This window comes from Myotis nattereri (genome assembly GCF_964212035.1).
Source record: "Myotis nattereri genome assembly, chromosome: 9".
NCBI classification, from domain to species: Eukaryota; Metazoa; Chordata; class Mammalia; order Chiroptera; family Vespertilionidae; genus Myotis; species Myotis nattereri.
Genome location: NC_138084.1, coordinates 77,648,261 through 77,658,279, shown reverse-complemented (window position 1 = coordinate 77,658,279; position 10,019 = coordinate 77,648,261). Strand labels below are relative to the sequence as shown.

Sequence of the window (10,019 nt, the reverse complement as noted above, 5' to 3'; positions counted from 1 at the left end):
AAACATGTTCTCTGTCCCCTGCTCACTTTTTTCTTTTCCTGACACTCCAATTATGAGAATACTGTTATGATTCATGTTGCTCCCTTAAGCTGTCCTCCTGTTTTATAATTGTTTTTTCTTTTTGGTTCTCTGATTGAGTGATTTTTTTTTTCTGTCTTCTAATTCACTGATCCAATCCTTGGCTTCCCTTCTCTGCTGTGTTTTCCTTCCATCGTGTTCTTTATTAATGCTTGTCGTTCTTCATAGTTACTATATTCTTCCTCATGCTGTTTAGCATCTTTGCCATCATTATTCTGAACTCTGTATCTAATAAATTTCTTCTCTCCATTTCATTTATCTCTTCTTTGAGAGAATCCTCTTTTTCTTTTGTTTGGGCTTGTTTGTTTGTTTTTTGTCTCCCTATTTTGGCTGCCTGTTTGGGTTTGTGGCTGTGTATTAGTAGATATGCTACACATCGCAGTCTCTAATGCAGGGCAATGTTGCATGCTGTTTTGAATGGTCCTGTGTACCTTATTGGAGCTATAAAAAATCCACAGCTTATGACTCCCTCTTCTGGGTCTGGGTGCCTTTGGAAAGGACCAAGATGTACACCAAGGCCCGCTTTTCCGAGCCCTGGGCCCCAAAGGATAAATGCTGTATAATCTGACTAGTATGAGCTACAGACAGTAGTCTAACTCACAGAGACAGCAAGTAGAATGGCGGTGGCCAGGGGCTGAGAGAAACGGAGAGTGGGGAGTTATTGTTTAATAGTACAGAGTTTTTATTTGGGATATTGAAAAGTTCTGAGGCTAGAATGTGGTGACAGTTACACAACATTGTGAATGTACATAATGCCACTAAATTATTCATTTTAAAATTATTTAAATGGAAATTTTTATGTTATGCATATTTTACTAGAATGAAAAATTTTAATTTTATTTCCTCCTCCCTTAGATTGTTTTAAACTACCCTTGTAGAATAAGTGATGTCATCTATAAAGAATGGTTAGTAATGCTTTTTTGTATTTTTCCTCTAAAAAATATAATTTAAAAACATGTTCATCTGGCCTGGCCAGCATGGCTCAGTGGTTGAGCATTGAGCTATGAACCAGGAGATCACAGTTCAATTCCTGGTCAGGGCACATACCCAGGTTGTGGGCCAATTCCCAGTGCAAGAAGCAGCTGATCAATGATTCTCTCTCATCATTGATGTTTCTATCTTTCCCTCTCCTTTCCTCTTTCTGAAATGAATTATATATATATATATATATATATATATATATATATATTCAAAAAACCACGCAACAACAACAAAACAACATGTTCATCTGATTTCCAATCACTTAATCAAGTGAACGGGCATGGTTAGTGCCATATGCAATAGTCATGTCCTAGGCATCAATAATACCCATACTGAGATCCACATAAATGTCCCTCATGATAAGATTCGGACTATAGCCATGAACGTCACCAAACATCTCTGCATGCAGACACAGCTCCCTGGTGTTGACTGTTTAAGCAGTGGTTCTCAACCTTCCTGATGCCGCCACCCTTTAATACAGTTCCTCATGTTGTGGTGACCCCCCAATTTCATTGTTACAAATTGAACATAATTAAAGCATAGTGATGAATCACAAAAACAATATGTAATTATATATGTGTTTTCTGATGGTCTGAGGCGACCCCTGTGAAAGGGTCGTTGGACCCCCAGAGGGGTCGCGACCCACAGGTTGAGAACCGCTGCTGTTTCAGGATCACCTTGGTCTCTGGGCTGCGCAAGAGCAGACATTCAATGGCCTTTTGCAAATTGATGGCCCTACTGATGAAAATGCTGATGGGAAAGGGTCTGAAGTGCTGTGTCTCTGTCTCCTGCTACCTGGTCAATTTCCCGTGGGATATAGTGTTCATCTTTCACAGAGAACAGATTCATGGTAATAAATGGATGACCATGCTTTTCCCACTGAATCAAAATGTCTTTCAGCATCCAGAAGCATGTGGTTTAAAGACCCCGGTTCCACGGTGGTCAAAATATTTGAAGGCTAGTGGAAAAGAAGTTGATAAATCTCTTAACAAAAGGAAAATAAAGATGAAATTTTAAAATGCACACAACATGTCTAAAATTCTATCCAAGGTCATTTCTAGCTAGAATAGATTTGCTGCCTATGGGAGGTAGTGAACTTTACCAAATACATTAAAATCTTAACAAAATTTGGAACTCTTTATAAGAATATAAGATAAAGAAGAAAAATGTTAATATTGTGAATAAAATACAAAATGTAACATTCTATTAAAAACCCTAATCAGAAAAGAAAAGCAAAGAATTCTAATTAGGTAAAAATAACCTCCAAAATGCAACTGTAATTTCAAAATAAAATAACATACATACTTTCAGCACTTTCTGTGAGTAGTTGACACAATGGTGAGTCTCCCTTGAGGTAAATCAGTCTCATTTTACTCCATCACTTGCAAAATGCTGTGACCCGCCTTTTCCACAGCATAACCCCTGGGGAAGGTATCTTCATTCCAACCTGGCATTTCTTTTCTAAGTTCTAACTCTGGCAATAAAAACTCCCACAGTAAGTCATTTTTATTACCACAAATAATTTAGGAAACACCTTTCTCGTTTTCTCCCCCCACCCCTTTCTCTTTCCCTCCACTTCTACCTCTGCCCTCTGCCCTTCCACAAACGTGTGTTAAACAAGTTCATCGTAAAGGCGGATACAGCGTTCCTGCTGAGTAGTTTTTCCTGGTGCGGGGATAGATTTTCTCTTGCACATTCACATGTTTCCGCGGCTACAGCTCAGGCCACTGGACCAGGAGACAGCTGGCCAAATCAGGAGGAAATGTTTGGCCGTGAAACAGCAGTGTCCCCGCTGATCGCTGTACTGATGACATTGGCCTTGCAGAATTGTAAATCTCCCCTCCCCATGCTACCTATCCATGAAAAACACTTGAACATTTATGAAATGAGTGCCGCATATATCTTATATCTTATTTTGTGTATGCCAGAATCATGTTCTCTGGCTAATTCTAAAACGCCTTAAATGTTTCGTTGTTGTGCTCAGAACTGAATGTAAATAGTCTGTGTGGTCTGGTTAGTGCAGAAAAAGATAGGCCCCATTACCTCCTTATTCTGAATACTCCGCTATAAAAGTAGCCTAGTCCTGGGCCATCGTCCTGTACACCAAAATGGGTGGGGTTTCCATTCCCAGTCAGGGCACATACCCAGATTAGGGGTTGTATCCCCAGTCAGGGCTCATAGGAAAGGCAACTGATCTCTCTCTCTCTCTCTCTCTCTCTCTCTCTCTCTCTCTCTCTTTTCCTCAGTCTCTGAAATCAATAAATATATCCTCAGAGAGGATTCTTTTACAAAGTAGCCTAAGCTGTCTTCACTGACTCATATCAGGCTTCCACTAGGTAAAATTCAGCACATTTTTATATTTGTGCCACTTTAAAGCCACACCTTCTGTGTCACCTGCCTAGATTGTTGGGATTTGGGGTATAAGTTTAGGAACTTAAACTTATCCATATTAAATTATACCAGGTTTATAAATGGCTCTGAAAAAATAACAGTCTGGCACTATCTTCTAAGAAACCACCGACTTTACTAGAAATTACTGTCCAGGCAACAGAGAAACCAGAGAGATTAAGAGGACTCAAGTTGTCTCAAGAATCTAAGAACCTTCTTTGGTGTAAAAGTTGGGCATGGAAGATGGTTGCCACGGAAGAAAGGGAATCTGACTTTTCCACAGAGCGTGAACTTTAGAACGGGCTCTTTATTTATGCCTATGTTCTCCACGGGGTTTTGCAAAATCCTTTGCCTAGAGTAGGTCCTCAATAAATATTTGCTGAATTCATGAACAGAGTGAATGCAGGCTCTGTTGACTGTTATAACAGAACTCTTTTACTTTTCTGAAATTCACTTTAATTTCAGAGTAGCAGAAACATCACTTTTATGAGTGAGATGGTTTTATATTGACCACTGAAGTCCATGTGATAAAATTGAGGGGGGAAATCACAAAAATTGCTAGTTTATGGGCCTTTCACTGAGATGGTTTGGCTGAAAAACAGGTTAGAAACCACCAAAGGAATTTCCTAACTCCGAGTTTCACCTGACACATTTTCACAGAGCACCAGTAACCAGTTATTGGCTTTTCAGAAATAAATCTCAAGTTTAAATAAAATTAACCTGTATAGTCCCAGCCGGTTTGGCTCAGTGGATAAAACATCAGCCTGCGGACTGAAGGGTCCCAGGTTTGATTCCTGTCAAGGGCACGTACCTTGGTCACAGGCTCCCAGCCTAGTTGGGGGCATGCATGCAGGAGGCAGCCAATCGATGTTTTACTCTCACATTGGTGTTTCTCTCTGTCTCTCCCTCTCCCTCCCACTCTCTCTAAAAATCAATGGAAAAGTCTCCTCCGGTGAGAATTTAAAAAAATAGCAACAATAATCTGCACATTTTGAGAATAGGTAGCTGAAATTAAGAATTGCCAAGTTTTTTATATCTGACTCCAGACAAAAATGCAACTCCTACAAAAATAAAATCTCTTCTATAAAACCCAAAACAATTGATACTGTCACAGGAAATGAGAGATCAAAATGGTAAATGTAACCCAAGTCAGTTTGGCTTAGTGGATAGAGCGTTGGCCTGCAGATCAAAGGGTCCCGGGTTTGATTCCAGTCAAGGGCATGTACCTTAGTTGCAGGCTCCTCCCCAGCCTGGGCTCTGGTTGGGGCTCGTGCAGGAGGCAACCAATTGGTGTGTTTTTCTCACATCGATGTTTCTCTCTCTCTTGCCCTCTCTATACCACTCTCCCTAAAAATCAATGGAAAAACATTCTTCGGTGAGGACTAACAAAAAAAATTTAAAAAAAAAAAACACTTTGTAAATATAGAAAAAAAAAATTTTAAGGTAAATATCAAGTATCTCTTAAAACAAGAATGTCCTTCAAGTGACTAGATTGTGAACATGCCAGGCAATAGCACAATAGGCTTACTGTTGCATTGTAAGACCTTGCTGGAGGTAAAGCCTTTCAGCAATTCAACTCCTATGTTGGACCTTCAAAAAAATGGAAAGATAAGTTAGCCTGATACCTTCCCAGATATTAAAGTAAGAATTAATCACTGTTTAGGTGGATTGAACCACCCTTATCTTTCTCTGCAGATGTATTGTTTCTTTTTTTCTTTATTTGGATTTATTTAAAATATTCTGGCGGAGTGAATGGGTTAGGATTCTGGAAAACTGTTCTCCTGTTAATGCCAAGAGTCTGGAGATCCAGAGAGAGTCACCCATGTTCCATGTAGAATTAATCAAATATCTATTTCTTTGCATTTCCTTCTAACTTTTAACAAGCCATGCTCTGCTCGCTTTACCACCCGTAGCAGTTTGGGCTTTCATTGCATTGTCCCCGTGCTTCTCCACCTGTGCACGCGTCGGAGGTGCGTGAGTGCTGCTGCCACGCCCACTGCCTGGCTTCCTCCCACAGCTTCTGGTTCAATCGTTCTGGGAGCTCGAAGAGAGATCTGCACCCCCATGTTTGCAGCAGGACTGCTCACATTAGTCACGTGTGAAATTAACCTATGTGTCTGTCAGTGGGTGAATGGATACAGAAAGTGTGGCCTACAGGGGATTGTCAAGGGCGGGGGGAAAAAAAGGAGACATATGTAATATTCTTTGTAATACTTTAAGCAATAAAAATAAAAAGGAAAGAAAGAAAGTGCGGCCTATATATAAATTATTCAGCCTTAAAAATGAATGAAATCCTGCCATTTGTGACAACATGGATGAAGCTGGAGGATATTATACTAAGTGAAACAGGCCAGATACAGAAAAATAAATACTAAATGATCTCACTTTTTGTTGCTGTTGAATTTTAAAAAGTCAAACTCAGAGAGACATAATAAAATGGTGGTTTCCAGGGTTGGGGGTTGGGAGAAATAGAGAGATGGTGGTCAGAAGGTTTAAACTTATAAGAGGACTAAATTCTGGGATCTAATATACAACATGGCAACTACCCTATATAATATAAGCATAATATGCAAATTGATGGAACAATGGAACAACAGGTCACTATGACATGCACTGACCACCAGGGGGCAGACACTCGATGCAGGAGCTGCCCCTAGTGGTCAGTGCACTCCCACAGGGGGAGTGCTGCTCAGCCAGAAGCCAGGCTCACAGCTGGCCAGCACAGTGGTGGTGGCGGAAGCCTTTCTCGCCTCCCCTGCAGGTGGGGGGTAAGGAGCGAGGGGTCTGGACTGCGAGAGCCCCAGACTGGGAGAGGGATGTCTGACTGCCAGCTTAGGCCCCCAAGGGGTCCCAGACTGTGAGCACACAGGCTGGGCTGAGGGACCCCCTCCTTCCCACCCCAGTGCACAAATCTCATGCACTGGGCCTCTAGTAGTTAATAATAACGTAGTCTATTCTTACAATTTGCTGAGACAGTGTATCTTAAGTGTTCTCACCACACACACACACACACACACACATACATACACTCACAAATGCTCTGTGAGGTGATGGATATGTTAATCAGCTTGTTTGTAGTAATCATTTCACAACAGATAAGTATATCAAAGCATCATTTTGTAACCTTGAATATATACAATTTTTATTTGTTAATCATTTTTCCAGGGGGTCAATGGTGGGGGGGGGGACATATGTAATACTCTCAACAATAAAGATTTTAAATAAACAAATTAATAAATCATTTTTTCAAAATTGAAAAGGATTGCCTGAATCCCAGGAAAGGATTCATTTAGGTCAAGTGAGAATGATATTCCCCTCAGCTAGGGGGACAGAGGCTGGAGAAGTGAGAGGCCAGGGGAGCTGATAGCAAGGGCTGCATGGCGTGCTAGAGCCATGGGAGACAGTGCTATAGCCCACTGACCTTTGGATAAGGTAGACTGAGATTCCAATTCTAACTTTGCACTTACTAGATATGTGAGTTTGGCCCAGCTATTTAACATGCCTGTGCATAAATGTCCACATATGGAAAATGGGCATGATAATGACCACCACAGAGTGCTTTACTGAGGACCCCATCAGACCTATTTTGGCACAGGATTAAAATTTCTCTCAGTGAGAAACTTGCACTTGGTCAAATATTTATTGCCCCAAATCTATTCCAGGTAAGGTGGAAGCTGACAAGAGATACCAATACCTGGCCTTGTAAATTTAGTTACCAAAGCCAAACTTTGATGAGACATTAAAATTAGGATGAAAAATATGTCTTCATGGTAAAAAGGCATTTATTTCAATGCATCTTACCTTAGTATTGAGTGTACATATGCATATACAGGTGTGTGTTACATTTCAGAAGGGTGTCCATAATGTTGGACCATAACAGAAACAGAAGAATCATCACAACTGTGTTTCCTGTATGTCTTCTCATGTGGTAGCCCCTGTTTATATTTTCCCATCATTATTATCAATAAAACTCTTAAATTTTTTTAAAAAATACTTTTTTGACTTTGAAGGAGTGAGCACCTGAGGAGGTAGTGTCTGGATCTGTAGTCAGGAAGGGCAGAGAGAGCCCTGCTGGGAACATGCAGTCACTGTGTTATAAATGGCAGGGAACCAGGCTTAGTCTCTGGACTTGTGGGATGAGAAGATGTCATAGAGCCTGGCTTGGGCCAGCCAGGGGCCTGGGGCTCAGTGACAGAATAGAATGATCCCTGGGAGTTCTTGGATATGGAGTCACTCATGAAGTCCAATTCCTAATAAATCAACTGTGAGGAGACTCAAATCTCTGCTTCCATGCAGTAGAGAAAGAGCTGGACAGTTTGAATAGAGCCGGGGATCCAGGGAGGAAATGTGTCTATTGGGAAGTAAGCAGGGCCAGGCAGACTACTGTCATGAATACAGGCCACTTGAGAAGCAATATGGGACCTAAAACACGAGCAGGTCTGCCAGTTCCGGGCCTGGGGATTTCCTGAGAGCAGCAGGGACAGTGTACAAGGAGAGTCCCTCCAACAGGCTGCAATGAGGACCATCTCAAGCGGGAGCCAGGTGTGGCCAACAGGGAAGACAGAATCAGCACAGGTGGTCTCTGCCCTTAGAATTAAGGCATGGTTTGGAGACCTTCAGAACAGGCAGACCTCTATGTTTCCATGATCATTTCTCCTTTTGTTATTAGTAAACCATTTACTTGAAAAAGTCTAGCCCCTTTGGGACAAACTATAGAAAAGATATTTTTCCATATCTTGATCGGGAAAACAAAAAGAAGAGAGGGTGAGATAGGGTTGAAAGGAAAATCTTGTCAGCATTATGCCCTTTGTCCTGCCCTTGAATTGGATTTGAACTTGAATCTCTAGGATATTATGCTATCCAGCTTGCTATCCTGAGCCAACATTGGAAAACCAAGGTATTTATACAGCAGGGGTTCCCAAACTGTGGAACCAAGTTCCTGAAAATGATCCATTAAGTTCATGTTCCATGGTCAAGTCATTTGGGGAAATGTTTTATGCTCTATCCCCACTTGAAGGGATACATACTGAAGTTGCTTTGAAGGACTGCTACAAAGAAACCTATTTAATTGTTTTCCCAGATTGTATCTCACTTATTCTTTCCCCCAGCAGTTACTGGGATGTCCTAGGTGTTAAGCATTATGCTTGGCCTGTGCGACAAAGCAGTGGCCATCAGTGGCTTCCTATCATACATAGATGGCCTCTACGGTGCTTCCTACCCATCTGGCCTCCTCTCTCCTTCTTGGAATTCCAGCCTCAGTGGTCCCTCTCAGGATTCCTGGAACATTCCAGCATGCTCTTGCCTCAGACCCTAATCCCTCTCTTGGGAATGGTGTTTCCCCCAGAATTCACATGGCTCACTTCCTCACTTCCTTCAGGTTGCTACTCAAGACAGGCCTTACCTGGCCACTTTTTAAAATAGTGCCCCCATCACCTATAAAATCCCTTATTCTGATGACTTTATGTTACAAAACTATTTGTTTATTCGTTTGTTGTCTTTCTCGTCCACTAAAATGCTGACTTCCAAGCATCTAGAGCTATATCTGGAATACAGAATGTGCTAACGACTATTTATAAATTGAATGAATGCATGCATGGTGAAAAATAGAGGATTGCCTTACACAGCTTACAAATTAGCAAAAGATATAAACCTGTATTGAAAATTTAATAGTGTAATAAGTGTTCTAATTGAAGAACAGAATGCAGATGTGGAAGAATTGCTGTCTGGGGCCAGGCATGTGAAATGCTAGGGTTGAAAGGGAACATGGTCCATTTGTGAAATAAAAGTTAAAGTGAGACAAGAGACTGTAGAGCTTGGAAAGTTCTGTAAACATATTAAAGAGTTTGGATTTCATCCTCAGAGCATTAAGGTCATATTAATGGTGTTAAGCAAGGAAATGTAAAAGTCATCTGTGTTTAGAAACACCAGTCTGGGTACAGTGTGGCGAACAGATTGAAGGAAACAAGACTGTAGGCAAGAAACCCAGCTCTGGAGTTGCTGTAACCTAATTGAGGCACAATGATGGTTTATACAAGGACAGGGGCAACAACAGTGAGTGAAGTGTCTGGGCTCAGCAGATATTTGGGAGGTACAATTCATACAATTTGGCGATTCAGTTGCTGTAAAGCGTAGACTACATAATGGTACCATTCACATCCCCCCTTTTTTTATTTTGCAAAGCATCTATTAATACTTTGTAGGGTTGCTATTCCATGGAATACATGATAGGAAGTGATGGGCTATACAAAATTACTGAGTCTGGAAGTATTATAACTATGGAGAACTATAGGTATATAGAAAACACTTCTTTGATTATACTCCTTTTAGCAAATTGGATCACTAACACCACAGTTGTAGAGGTGACCTGTATGGGGCCCATGATTTTACTACCAACTGAACTGACTCTGAGCAATAGGTCTAATTAACCCTAGTCATTATTCATCAACACAATAAGGGAGTCTGATTAGAAAAAGTTGGTCTGAACCAAATCTGCCCTTTTGTATCAATTATTGTATTTGAAGTCACTGGCATAAAAATTAACTATATAGCCTGCCCAGCATGGCTCAGTGGTT

At 41.0% G+C, this 10,019-nt stretch overlaps 1 pseudogene across 1 annotated transcript; it reads right to left on the bottom strand.

The window, feature by feature from the left end:
• Window positions 1-1,321: 1,321 nt before the first annotated feature.
• Window positions 1,322-5,513, bottom strand: LOC308525579 (NXPE family member 2-like; annotated as a pseudogene). Its single transcript has 4 exons — window positions 5,401-5,513; window positions 4,976-5,037; window positions 1,706-2,017; window positions 1,322-1,488 (listed from the first exon to the last, which is right to left on the bottom strand). The product of its transcript is annotated as an NXPE family member 2-like (transcript).
• Window positions 5,514-10,019: the final 4,506 nt, after the last annotated feature.